Below are 14,934 nucleotides of genomic sequence, written 5' to 3' on the forward strand. Positions count from 1 at the left end.
ATGCGATTCTGTAAGCGCAAGGTCCCAGATTCCTTGTCAGAGGGCACAATAGGCCTATGCCCGCGCTTGACATCCTTGAATTATTGCAGCCTATCGTAAGAGAGATTAGACTATCTTGGACATGCTGTTAATATTGTATATATAGATAGGCCTATAGCCTATAGTAAATGTCAACAGAATGAAGAGGCACAATATCTTTACCGACAGAGATTTGCGCAGACGAGGGTTCCTGGGTCGCAATTTTCCACGAGTTATAAACCGCCTTCTGCTAACACAGGGGTCGTCAGCACAGAGCACGCTGGGGCTGGTCTCTCTTACCCGCGGAAAACGCAGTGCACTATAGTGCTCTCGTAACTGCTAGCGGGTATGCTCTCTATCTCTCCCTGTTGCACGACGATGCGCACGGGACGGCACCGCGTACTCGTTACACATTTCAGCGAGTGCTGACGACCACTGTGCTAACAGATGCGCCTCATCCATAGCGATGACGTCCTATATTGTGAACGATTACGTCACATTAATACATGGAAAATCGCCATGCTATTTAATATCAATCAGTCTTCAACATGTTGAATATTACACAGGAGAAGGTTTTCTATTACCACGTGTAACTATAGGCTAGGCTCAGACCCTTGCGGTGGTTGAGTGGTCAGACTTCTGACCTGTCACGCAGGTGGCCCGGGTTCGAGTCCCGGTCAGGTCTGGGATTGAAAAATCCATAGTGATACTCTACTTGTGGCGGATAAGGTCGTAGTTGGAGTTCTTCTCGGGGTTCTCCCGTTTTTCCCCATATTAGACATTTACATCATTCCGTCACCATTTCTGCATTTCGTCATCATTCCATAGCATTCCCCGTTCGCCGGCTGGCGACGCACGGAGGGGGCTGGCTGAGGGACGAAGGAGGTTACCTGCTCGACACCTGGGTACGTAGCGAACCTTAGTGTAGTCAGGCCTAGCTTGAGGGTTAGCGCAATAGACCTTAACAGGTCGCAGTGCTGGGCACTAGTGCCTCCTCTCGTGAATTCAATTCAATTCAATTCAATTCAATTCAACTATGGGCTCATCAGGATTGTGAGGGCCAGACGGCGATTAGCGTTCGCTAGGTGAGCTCTACGAAGAACAGGAGCCCTTATTCTTGGATACTGTGCTATTCACAGACGAAACTCGAATGCACAACACCGGAAACGTCAATCGCCATAATATGCATTGCTGGAGTGTCGTGAACCATCACTGGATATGGGAGTCTGTATTCCAGGGTCAGATGGGTTCAATACGTAGGCTGTAGGTAATAAGTAACAGCATGATAGGACTGTTCTTTTATGACCACATGCTCACTGCAGATCGCTACTTCCAACTTCTGTAGTAGACCTACATGCTGCCGACGCAACTGGGTGACGTGCTATAGTACACGAGACTCACCATGTGATATCAACACTACGGATCGTCACTTTATACGGGAAACCATCTTGATGCCACTTTTCCAGAACGATGGATCGAACACAATGGATCAGTAACCTGGTCATAACAGTCTCCAAATTTTACCCCGTTAGACCTACAGTATACCTTTTTTTTTGTGGAACTGCCTAAAATAGATATGTTAGACCTATAGGCCTATAAGAGATTGTTTTGAAAAGTTTTGCCTCCTAACTTTCTATTTGAAAATAGGTATAGATAGCCTATTTGAGTAAAACAAAAAGTGGCAACTTCCTAAAACTTCATTGTTGATATTCATATAAGTTAATTAATTATTTCTCCACATAGTCACCTGGCGATCAACACATCTACCTCAACGGAAGGCCAGTTTCTTGATACCGTCACCGTCTTTGGGACAGAACCACAGCCTGAATTTTGCCTGTACTACATCGTCAGAATCAAGATGCAGTCCTCTCGGGTCTTCTTTAAGTTCTGGCCTGATGAAAATCTGATGACGGCATATCGGGACAGTTACACCAGTTCACTACTAGCACGAACAGACCAACGTCGCACAGTACTGACGTGTAAGTTAATCATTTATCTCCATAAACAGCTTTCACTCACCGATCAGTGTCAATCTAGACCACATTTTCTGTCGTTAGAAACTTTATCACAGCACGCTACTTCAGACACACCGACGTAGAGCTGTTACATGCCGCCATGTTTCAGACTATAATTCAGAGCTCTCTAGCGACAGAGATACGAAACTTGCAGCAAAGGGTTTTTTTTTTATTTAACTACTATAAACTACTAGGTTATTTAGCGTCGATGGGTTTGGTTAATAGCAAAATAGTAGGCTTATTTGGCGAGATGAGGCCGAGGATTCGTCATAGATTACCTGATATTCGCCTTACGGTTGGAAAAAACCTCTGAGAAAACCCAACCAGGTAATCAGCCCAAGCTGGAATAGAACCCGCATCCGAGCGCAACTCAGGATTAACAGACAAGCGCCTTAGCCGACTAAGGTACGCCGGGTCTAGTAGAAGAGTTAGGCTAACTTAGTAGAATGTATGACCCTCCAGCTAGGCGCATTCCCAAATCCACACCGGCTGACGACACTAAGGTTCACTGTATATCCAGGTTTCGAACAGGCAACCCCTCTCGTCCCTAGGCCAGCCCCCTCCGTGCGTCGCCATCCGACGTTCGGGGAATGCTATGGAATGATGATGAAATGGAGAGATGTTGATGTAATGATGTATATGCCTAAATTGGTAAACGGGAGAACCCCGAGAAAAACCCCAACTGCAACCTTGTCCAACAAGTGTCACTATGAAAAATCTCAGGCCTTACCGGGACTCGAACCCGAACTGCCTGTGCGACAGACTGAAAGTCTTACAAAAGACAGGATGCAAACATAGGTGTTTGTAGGCTTACCTAATATAGATAAGCGTATTTTATCTCATTTTAGATCTTAGCTGATCACTCTAGTTAACATCCCTAACTAGGCCCTACACTTCTTGTTCCAAAGGATACGACCTAATGCCTAACTGGGTAAAGAATAGTATACCTACCTGAATTTTAGAATAACCTAAAACTGTAAAATGCAGGTTTACATAACCACCAATTCACAGGTTCATGAGACTCGCCCATTAATTATAAGTTATGTCGCTTTCAGTTTTCATCATTGTTGCCAGACTAGCAACACTAAATCCACCCGCGTAGCTTAACAACATACAACCAAATTCTACAAAATTTCACACATGACTTCAGAATTTACTTTTTATTTATTTCTTTTTTTTTTCTTTTTTTTTTGCACTGTAGGCCTAATCATGCAGTGTAGCCTATATAAGCCTATAGATATTAGGCCATATTAATTAATTACGCTGGTTTAGTGTCACTCCGATATTCACACTTTTATTATCGCTACAATACTTTTAGAAATAGGCCTGTCTTCCATTCTATAAGAATTATTTATAAAGGCCTACAGTAAGTTAACTTATAGTGTTTTAACTTATGTATGTATAGTATTATGCATAATTATATATTATTTCTCTTTATTTACATTCAATAATATTTGTTTAAATAGGTGTATATTAAGCAATTTAATCTTAGGTTCGTAACAGGCCACATGACCTAATAGGCCTACATGTTTGGAAGATGGTGATGATGATAATAGAAATTAGAAAATAAGTCTATGCTTGTTACGGGTCGTAGCCTACATGAAGCAGATTAGCGAGACGGAAAACCAGACAAGTGATCGAGCTTAGGCCTATTGTTGCTTTGTCACTCACCTTCTCAACATGATCCTAGCTGTAAAAATTTGTTCTTCAAGCCGATACCATCTCCCTCAAGTTCATTGTCAGGCAGCTGTCCGAGTCCTTGAGCGGTGTCCAATATTTCCTTGTCACTTAGAACTTTGGAAGCCTGAGAGAAAGTCTATAAATAATAGGCCTAGGCTAAAGGGTAAAAAATTTTCAAACAGAGTAACAAAACCTAAGCTACCCCTACAGCTTAAGTGCGGTTTAGATAATCCACCCACGGCTACTCTAGATTAAATTGAGCAGGTATTTTTATATGCACATTTACTTTTTAATTAACTCAAAATGTTAGTGGGCCTAGCTAGTAAGAATTCCACACAAAATCGACACAGCCAATCATTCCACACAGCAATCAAAATTCCACACAGTTTGGCTACACTGATTTTCATTGTGGCTTTGCAATATTGAGTGGCTCTCGAATTCTATTTCTGGTCAGGAAGACGCTTCGGTATCTCTTCTTACATCAATCCTCATTACATTGAGTTGTTCCGGTGACCAATTCTGTAGCCAAGTTACTCAAATTTCATTACAAGTGAATCGCTCCGATATCTATAGATAGTCTACCGAGAGAGGTGGCTTATGAGTTAAGCATGGAACTTGCTTTCGGGTGGTCCGCGGTTCGAATTCCCGGACCGACCAACCTGACTGTGGGTTTTCCGTGGTTTCCACAGTTATTTAGACAAATGCCAGGTTGAAATTTGTAGAAAAAGAATTTAGATTTTATATCATATCATTTATCTTCATCATTTCATTCCATAGGCATATTCAGGTCATGACACATGTCTTCGTCCGCTTGCAGGAGGGGCGTCCTCTCCGAAACCGTCTCTGAGTTCTGAGCCTTTCGCAATAGTAGCTATCTCTGCCAGGATTCATTCCTTAAAAGCACTTCCGAGGGCGCTTCGACACTTTAGAAGGGCTGTCGGAATGGATCCCATTCTCCTTGGTTACCTCGGCGGTATGAACTTAAGGCGGGGATATGTAGGGGCCCAGTTGGATGAGCGGGTGAGGAGTCTCATGCGGCCGATGGGCTGGTATACCTCATTATAATTCATTCCATAAATCGGGGTGCACAATAAAAACCGTAATAAATTCAAATTGTATCATCATAAATATGAAACTAAAAGATCCGATTTTATACGACTAGAGGAACCAAAGTGTTTCACAAGCACAGTTCTGAGCCATGGTACCTACTTTGGTCCAAGGTTATACAATAAAATAATTGATAAATAACCAAATTTGGAAAATTTTAGTATCAGAAATTTAAAAAAATTGCGTTAGGAATGTAATTTTTAAAGAATATATATTGATTTAATATGTATATATTATGTATTTGTATGACTTAATTTGTTAAAATTGAAATTATATTTTTAAATTTAATTTATTCCTGTAATTTTATTTTTCTTGACCCAGTTTGTGTCAAAAAATTATCGTGTTTATCTTTGTGTTTAGATATCTCCCTGAGCACGAGTTTTTTACTCCTTCAGGGAAGAACTAAGATTGTATTTTTGTCAATGTTATTTTATTAACAATAAACAATAAACAATAAACAATAGATCACTGTGAGCCGACGTGCTGAAGGGTCGGTCCCTAACCCGCCCCTAGCCACTCGATAAAACTACTAGGACTACTACTACTACTACTACTACTACTACTACTACTACTACTACTACTACTACTACTACTACTACTACTATCTATCTATAGGCCTAGATGGTCAGTTATTAGTCAGCTCTCATTAGCTGCAGATGAATCACTCCAATGTCTATTTCTACAACTACAGTAGGCCTATAGTAGTCGGCTCTTTTCAGAAGTGAGTGGCTCTTTCGTCTCTTTTCATATAGGCCTTTTGGCCTAACACTCAATGCGAATGAATCTCGTTATAAGTGAGTCGCCCCGATAAGCACTATCTACCTAGGTATGTTTATAGTCAGTTCTTAGGCTATTGCAAGTGAGTTTCCTTATGTCTGTTTCTACAGTCAGCTCCCATTAGGCCTATAGGTAAATCACTCTACAGATAGTCAACTCCCCTCACAAATGAGTACCGGTAGCTTCTTCGTCTATTTCCACATAGCCCTATAGGCCCTAACTTTCATTGCGTATTAGTGGGAAACCTGTCTAATTTTTGCGGAAGTGATTGGCACTGATGTCAATTTTCATAGGCCTATATAACTCTCACCGCTAATGACTGAGTACCGTAACTATCTAAGTGAATATGCCTAGCTCTTACAACTATTTCATATTTAAACTAAATTAGAGTGTGTCATTCTCGAATAGGCCTATTTTTCTACAACCATCTTTCGGCGAACCGTTCCTGTGTCCTAATAGGCCTATCTCTATAAACAACTCTCAGTAATTGTGACTTCTTGTCGTGTTCATTTCATACCCAAATCTCATTACACGTGAGGCGCTCCCGTGTCTTCCTAGAGCCCAGTCTCATTGTAAAGTATGTTGTTCTCGTTTCTGCTTCCGTATTTAAGCCTAACTCTCATTGCGAGTAAGTCAGTCCCGTGTCTAGCCAAATTCTACTGCGAGAGAATTGAACAGTTATAGACTTATATTTCTATAGGCCTATTAATCTGAATGAAGGGGAGGCAAACAATGGTGAATTGTTCAACGGTTGAGTTGTTTGGACTTTTTCCATTTTCAAAAATTGTAACATAACGTTTCGAAGAGTGGCTCTCTCTTCGTCGTCAGGTGAAAACCTACTGAGGGGTCGTTACAAACAGCTAGTCTGTCTGACTGATCGACGACCGTCAGGTTGGTGCGAAATATATAGACGGAGCACACGATGCCATAAGCTGTTGTGACATTAAATATAGGCCTAGAGAATGACAATAAGAATTCTTCTTTTTTTTTTTTCTTGCCATTCTTTATATTTCTATAACCAACCCTCACTCGCACTGTGTCACTTCCGTGCATCTCTATGCTCAACCCTCATTACAAGTGAGTAGTCAAAGTTATTTGCGAGTGAGTCGCTCCCTTGTGTAGGCCTATTTCTATCTAGTTAACTTCATCACGAGTGAGTCGGTTCCGTATCTATAACTTTTATTGGGAGTGAATAGCTATAACTTCGTGTTGTTCCCAATTAAGTAACACTCATTGCGAGTGAATCGCTCTCGTGTCTGTTCCTACAATCGATTTCATCAGGAGTGAGTCGGCCCCGTATCTATTTCTGTAATCAACTTTCATTCGGAGTGAATAGCTGTAGTGGTATCTCTACTTAAGTAACTCTCATTGCGAGTGAGTCGCTCCCGTGTCTGTTCCTACAGCCGACTTCATCAGGAGTGAGTCGGCCCCGTATCTATTTCTGTAATCAACTTTCATTCGGAGTGAATAGCTGTAGTGGTATCTCTACTTAAGTAACTCTCATTGCGAGTGAGTCGCTCCCGTGTCTGTTCCTACAGCCGACTTCATCAGGAGTGAGTCGGCCCCGTATCTATTTCTGTAATCAACTTTCATTCAGAGTGAATAGCTGTAGTGGTATTTCTAATTAAGTATCTCTCATTGCGAGTGAGTCGCTCCCGTGTCTGTTCCTACAGTCGACTTCATTACGAGTGAGTCGGCCCGTATCTATTTCTGTAGCCAACTTTTATGGAGAGTGAATCGCTCATGTCAATTCCCGGCTATTTATTGCAAGAGGGATGTGTTTCACCGGATGCAGCGGGTTCGAGTCCCTGCAGGCAGCACAAGACGGCGTAATGACTGTCGTATTGATTGCAGCCCCTGTGTACACAACACCCCTTCATTTTCACAAACCCCCTAAAACCTTTTGTTTGTAGTTAGTAGCCACAATAGGAGAGTGTGCCGGGCCCGGCGGGGTATGAGGGGCACGTCACGGAAAGGTATGAAAGTATCTGCTCCGACGGGAGGGGGAACTGGTAGGGGGCGTGGCCGGATGCCATCATTGGTCGCGCCGCCCCCCACGTGACCCGTGCGCAAGCAGCTTTTTAGAAAGGGGCCGGCGCTCGGCGGAAAAGTCGCCATTAGGAGCATGTCGCTGGCGTGTGTGTGAGTGCGTGCGAGTGTGTGTGTGTGTGTTTGAAAAGTTGGGGATTGCTGTGGATCAATCGTGGTCTTATTTAATACGGTTTGAGACGGTCTAAGCTGCTCTGTAACAGGCTTAAGGCTTGTTTTATCTGGAAGGCCTCTGCATTCAGTAACAGATTTCTGACAGCTTAGGTGAGTTTATTGTGTTTTATCTCCTTTAAATGTTCAAACACCAGCGCCGCGCCTCGGGCTATAAGAAGATTACTAAGACTGATCTTGTGTGATGTGTTATTGCCGATTATGAGGCCGCTTACCCAACAAATACCATTATGATAACTCTTTTAGCGTCTTTAGCCTCGTCTTCCTTTTTTCGCACAGCGGCTGCATTTTTTAGCTCGTTCTCGCGCGGGCAACAGTTGTCGCGTGTGTTACGCCCGCAATTAGCACGGCACGTGTGAACGCGTGATCTGGACGTGTGATACGCAGTTATCAGCCACGATGAGTCCTCGCCCCGCCGCCTCCTGTCTGCTCGTAAGTCAGTGAAGCGCTTCAAAGAAACCTGTCACGATTTCAGTATTGGCACGATTTCGTATCCTAGCAACCACATACAGTCAACATAAATTATTGTGCTAACGCCACTTGACAGAACTGGTTCCGAAGTTCAATTTCAATTAAGAAATTAACTGAACAGTGGTTTTCTTATGTCAGTTTGGTATTAACACGGTTTCGTATGCTAGCGTAGACTGACTAAAATTCAGTTATTGGCTAATATTAATAACGCAAATTTAAAGATCCTAACAGGAATTTCCATCTTTCAGTTTTAGTATGAGCATGATTAGCTTACGTATCCTAGCAACCGCAGAGTGAAATGCAGCAGCTCTCAGCATGCTCCGCATTTTTAGGTTATGTTTTTCTTCATTTCTTGTTATTTACTTGAAACTTAGTTTGATTCCACTGATGGAACGTAATTGTTTGCGTAAAACTAATTTTAGTGTGTGGCCATGATTTGTGTTTATGTGAGTTAGCTATGCTCAATTTCTATGAAGTCCCAGTTTGTATAACCTATCTCTTCAGGTAAAGTAATTGACTACTCCTTACGTCCCAGTAAGAATTTTTCTCTCCTTCATAAATTTTGTGGAATGGAAGAGAAACAAGCTTGACTTCAGGAAAGAAACTATTATTAGAATAAAATTTTTCGAAACTGTTCGCAACAACGATAAATATTGTATTTTGGATTGAAAATTTCCTAAAGTCGAGTGCGAATTTTTGTCTTTTTTTTTTAAGTATGCTTTTCAGCGAGATATTAATTAGGCCTACTATAGGTAATTTCAGTTAACGAAACTGACTGATTTTGTACTCATAAAATCTAAACATTGTAATTAGTCTATTCAGTGATAACCTAATTCGTGTGCATCATGTCAACAGCCCTCGTTTCCTACTACCTGTTACGTGTTGTAGTGGCTTCAAGCAATTGTCGACATAGCTTCGCGTCAAAATGTTTGACATTGTGATCTCTTGGGGACAGGCAACTCGGAATTTCTGCGACTTTTCTGACATAACACACAGTTGTCATCATTGTGACTACATTATTATTATTATTATTATTATTATTATTATTATTATTATTATTATTATTATAATCATCATCACCATCAACATCAACATTATTACATCTCAACGAGTCAGATAGTGTTTGCTCTTCACTCCGTGTTCACAGCTATTTATTCCAACTTTTGAAAGAATTCAGCTTTTTCTGTATTTTATTATCACCATCATGATTACAATCATCAATTTTGTCCATATCACCACAGCACCATAACCATAATCGTCGCACATGTTTTAACCGATGTAGGCCCTAAGACCTATGCAATTAAATGTGTCTGTAGCTGCAGGCCTATTTACCATAAGAGAAATGTGACAATACTGATAAATTTTATGTTGGGGTGGTGACGGAATAATATTGACGGTAATGGTTGTGATAATCACGGAGTTGATGTTAGTGACGATGGTGGTGGTAGTGGTACTTTTGGTGATGCGACGATGATAAAAATGTTAATTGTAATGATAGTGACTGCGGGTAATGATTATGGGTATGGTGATGGTGATTATTCGATGGCGGTCATAGTGATGATGGTTATGATGATGATTGTGGTGGTGGTGGTGGTGGTAGAGTTGATGTGACGATCATGGACGGTGATGATGTTAGGCCTACTGGTGATGTCGTGAATGAGTTTGGCAGCGTTGTCGAAGTGGCAGGCTTCTCAGATATTTATCTGGACTATGTGACGCTTGTTGGTGTCAAGTCATGGCGAGAGTGCATCGCCTTATCTGGCATCGCAGGTGTCGGGCAGGGACCAAGGCATTCCTTCACGCCCGAGCGCTCGCTTCTTTCTCTACCGTATTTCATTCCTTCTTACTTTTTTCCTCTATTTCTATTCATTCTTATAATTATTTTTGCTTGTGTAGTTCTTTCTCTCTTTTTTCATTTATATCCTACTATTTCTGTTTTTTTTTTCTTCTTGCTCATCTTTCTAGCTTCATACTTTCTTTTAATTGCTTTCTTCACTAATTCTCCTCAATTTTTATTGACTTTCTTCCTTCTTCCGTTTCCTCTTTTTTCATTGTTTTTGTCTTCTTTCTAAATTCCTGTCTTAGTTTCTTTCCTTCTGTCTACAATTACTGTCCCATTCCTTCTAAAATCCTTCCTTTCCTGGCTTTCTACCACCTTTCACATTCTCTGTCCTTTCTTCTTTATTTAAGCTTTCATTTTTTTCTGTTTTATTTTTCTCCTTTCTTCTACAATTTTCTTTTCACTCTTTCCAACCTTCAATTATTCTTCGTTCCATATTTTTTTTTCGCTTTATTTCTTTCTTCTCTGATTGTTTATAATAATTACAAGTACGGTATTTCTTTCTTTCTCCCTTCTTTCTCTTTCCAAAAAAAATTGACATTCATTCAGTATTTCTGCAGGAATTTTAAATTATGTCATCTTCTCTTCGCTTGAATTGAAGACTTCCAAACAATTAAATTAACATTTCTCGATAAATGGGGCGCATTGCAGAAACCATTACTGTGAAGTGCATTTCATAAAATTGTCCCTGATGTAAACAAAATTACTGAGGTAATCGTCTATAAATAGGCTACATCACGTTATTGGGTTGGAAGAAATTACCTACACTTGTAAGTTTTTCTTTCTTCTCTTTCCAGAAAAAAACAATTGGCTTTCATTCAGTGTTCCTTCAAGAACGGAAACTGTCGCTTGAAGTGAAGACTTCCTAATCAATTAAATTAGCGGTTCTCGATGAATGGGGCGCATTGCAATGAAATGGAAAACTCTTGCTTTAAAAAGCATTTCATAAAATGTTCTCTTATGTAAACAAATATCTGAGGAAATTGTGTGTAAATACGCTGTGTTATTGGATTGAAAGGAACTTACCTGCACTTACAAGTAATTTTCTTTCTTTCTTAGTTTCCAAGAAAACAGCTCACTTTCATTCAGTGTTCCTTCAAGCAGCCAGTTTAAATTGTTTCAATCCCTTCGATTGAAATAAAGACTTCAAAATCAATTAAATTAGCTATTTTCTATGAATGGGGCGCATTTCTACAAAATGCTACACTCTTACTGTTTTGTAGTCCACATTTCATTAAACTTTCTCTGTTGTAAACAAATGACCGAGGAAGTTGTCTATAAGTACGATGCGTCGTTGGTTGGAAATAACTTACCTTCACTTAATCTTAGGCTACATTAATTTAATTAAATATCAATGACACATTGAACTGTTAGAAAGTGTGAGTCTGTAGTAGATAAATTATTATATGTGAGTCTGTAGCAGAAAGTGTTCGGACAGTTTTTCGTTGTTCTTTCATTCTATTTGCCGTCATTGCACTGGACCACCAATCAAGCGAAACATTTCCGTGGCCTGCAGCCTACATTGACTTAATAAAATCAATTAAACACTTAGTGCTGTAGTGGTAGAGATCTGGCATGCGTACGTCCACACTGAGTCATCTACATTCGGCATGGATTCTATGCATTGTATACCAAATTCTTCAAGTTTCTCTTCGTGAATGTATGGTCAGTCGCGAGCTGTAATATACTGATCAAAATAAGGTTGAGACTTCAATGATAACATGCCTCAATGTTTCAAATAAGCATCTTCTATTAGGATCGACAATGTATTTGTTTAATCGCATAGTTCTTGCTCTTTAATTGAGAGTTAAGTTCGCAATTTCGTTCCAAGCCTCTTAACGAGATAGTCCTCTTGTCGTAGCATTATCGGAATGTATTCTCCTTTTGTAATTAACAAGTCTAGGCATAGCTATCCATTGCTGGGTTGGAGAATGAAAACACTCTGCACGTCCACTTCTCCTAGTCTTGTGAAGAATTTGTTTGGAGCAAAAAACAGGGCAACGGCCATAAAATCTCCAGTAAGCAGGTACATTAACAATTAATCAGTTTTCCTTCAATAAATTATGTACAATAGTCCATCTATTAATACAGTAATGCTTTACATTCGTTTTCAATAGGTTTATTTGCTGATGATGTGCTCAATAACTTCCTTTATTCACTAACTGTAAGCAAAATAATTGCTGAGTCTCGTATTCTCTGACGAAATACACGATAATCAGTTTCGTATTCGTTCACGATATATGCTTAGACCTATAGGTCTACATAGATACAAAGAATGTCTTATATTCGCTGACGATATAAACATTACTAATTTAAGTCTTCTATTCGCTGACGATAAAACAAAAAAATTAATTAAATAAGTTTTGAATTCGCCGGTGGTAGGGCCCACATATGCTACCTATCTGCTGACGATATACAAAACAACAATATTATTCAATTTCCTGACGATTACACAATAATAAAATTTGTATTCACTAACCATAGCCTATAAGTGATAGCCCTAATATATTTTATTTACTAACTATATAGTCAAAAAATAAATATTGTGTTTACTAACAATATACAGTATAACTCCGATTATCCGTCACCCTATTAACCAACTGGTGAATTATCCGTCTGTCTTTCCCTCACTCTTTTATTTTGCTGCAGAAATATATGAAGTACTGTACATTGTATTAACATGTTATTTTTTTCTAGAGAGTGTTATTACAAGCTTTTTCCCTTGCACAGTATAGTCTACTGTTCGAGTTGTAGGGCCTACTGTATAACTTGTACATAAAATGTCTACGGGTGTCAAAAGAAATCTTGTTATGCTAAGTATCGAAAAAAAAGTGTAAATAACTGAGTGGTTTGGGAAAACAGAAACTTTGGCTCATCTTCCTTTAGAATACGAGTTTGAAGTGTATAAAGTATGTAAATCTACAATACGAGATCTCCAATATTCCTATTTTTCCACAGACAGCCATTACTGCACAAGAAGTTTCCTTTCCCCTTAAAAACCCGTTGTTGACAACCAGACTTAAATTATTGAACTTCTGATCCACTACCTAGCATGTTAAATACAAGATCATGGAGGAAATTACGAAAGTGTAAGTATTAGGGGAAAGTCGGGTAGTATCGGACATCGGTTAATATCGGACAGTGAGTTTCTTTCATCTACCATACGATGATATTACCTGATTAACATGGTTACGCTTCTGTGATGTCGCATAGAGAAACGTAACCATGTCATTCAGGTACTACCATATGGTGGTAGATGAAAGAAACGCACTGTCCGATATTACCCGATGTCCGATACTACCCGACTCTCCCCTAATCACTAAATTTACGAATATCTTTTATCGTACGAATTATCCGATTTTTTCGAGTAACCTTTTAGCCCATCCCCTTCATCACCATGGATAATAGAGGTTCTACTGTACAAAAAAATAACTTAACTATTCACTGACGTTATACACAAAAATAATACTACTCCCTGACGATATTGTAAGGTTACATAATAATAAGTTTCATATTTAATCTACTGTTGAAGGCTGTGTCCTGTATCCCGCTTGCATTCGATATAATTATGCAATAATATGACTCGTATTCGCTGATCATAGACATGTCATTTATTTACTGACAATGTAGCCTGCACAAAAAATAAGCCTTGTGTTTGCTGGCAATAAATTACATGAAAGATGGTTTCATTAATTGAAGCGTCGGCTGGAACAACGTTGTAAGTTACAAAAATTTCATTCGGCGTGTTTCCGTGTAATTACGTTGTATGTCATGTTACCTTGCTATACTCTTTGGCTGGCAACTGTCCATCAGTGCAGTACGTGAAATTTGTCCACTCAAAAGTTTTCTACTCTATAAGAACAACATTGTACGTATACACATTTTTGCAGCTCCTGTAAATTTGATCAAATGTAACTTATAACGTTGTTCCAGCCGACGCTTCAATTATTAGCTGACGATACAATAATAATACGTCGCGCGACAGTCTATGAGAGACCAAGGCCGACCAGCCGATTGCTGGCCTTACGTCCACATACCTCAGCAGAGATGTACGATCACACAGTACTGGGGTAACATGTGTTCAGCACATGATTCCTCTATCCGTTAGCCTATTGTAGCTCTCCAAATTCATCACCCTGTTGGGTGGGCATCAGCCCCAGACACTGGCCGAAATTTCACGAGAAAATTCCTTCCTCACGAGAACTAAAACCAGCGTTCATTCCATAACGTGAGTCCAGACAGGATACCTTAGACCACTACGACGCTACGGCACTGGACAGCTAACGATGCTGGCCTACACAATAATAAAATATTTTATGCGCTGACGACATACACATTAATTTGTCTTCTATTCGCTGATGTAGTCCTATAGGCCTACACAATAGTGTAAGTAGGCTAGGTATTTAATTCGCTGATGATAAACACAATAACAAATTTCCTATTCGATAACGGTATTTACACAATAACAAGTCTTAAATTCCTTGGTCATAAAAAAAACAACAGGTATGACTTCTTTAAATTCGTTGGTCATAAACAAATAACAGGTCTGGCTTCTGTTCGTGGACGATATAGAGTACATAATAATTTGTCTTCTATTCGCTGACTATAAACACAATCAAAAATCTTTCATTCGCTGACAATATACGCAATAATAGATCTACATAATAATTTGTCAAATCGCTGAAGAAAAAAAAAACAATAACAAATCTTCTATTCGCTAACAATATCACACAAGAATAAGCTTTCAAATCGCTGAAGAAAAAAAAACAATAACAAATCTTCTATTCGCTAACAATATCACACAAG

The 14,934-nt window shown here is 39.6% G+C and overlaps 1 protein-coding gene across 6 annotated transcripts in view; it reads left to right on the top strand.

Moving 5' to 3' along the window:
- Positions 1-14,934, top strand: part of LOC138696302 (homeobox protein OTX2-like) — a 183,332-nt gene that overhangs the window by 86,507 nt on the left and 81,891 nt on the right. For 2 of the 6 annotated variants that reach the window (XM_069821066.1, XM_069821069.1), the window contains exon 1: positions 7,735-7,910. The exons of 2 other annotated variants lie outside the window; for them this stretch is intronic. The gene's annotated coding sequence lies outside the window, so the exon portion shown is untranslated. Of the gene's footprint in view, positions 1-7,734; positions 7,911-7,975; positions 8,250-14,934 lie in introns of those variants that run through there. 2 more of the 6 variants (XM_069821067.1, XM_069821070.1) reach the window with 2 other exon arrangements.

Source organism: Periplaneta americana, chromosome 3 (assembly GCF_040183065.1).
Source record: "Periplaneta americana isolate PAMFEO1 chromosome 3, P.americana_PAMFEO1_priV1, whole genome shotgun sequence".
Lineage (NCBI taxonomy): Eukaryota > Metazoa > Arthropoda > Insecta > Blattodea > Blattidae > Periplaneta > Periplaneta americana.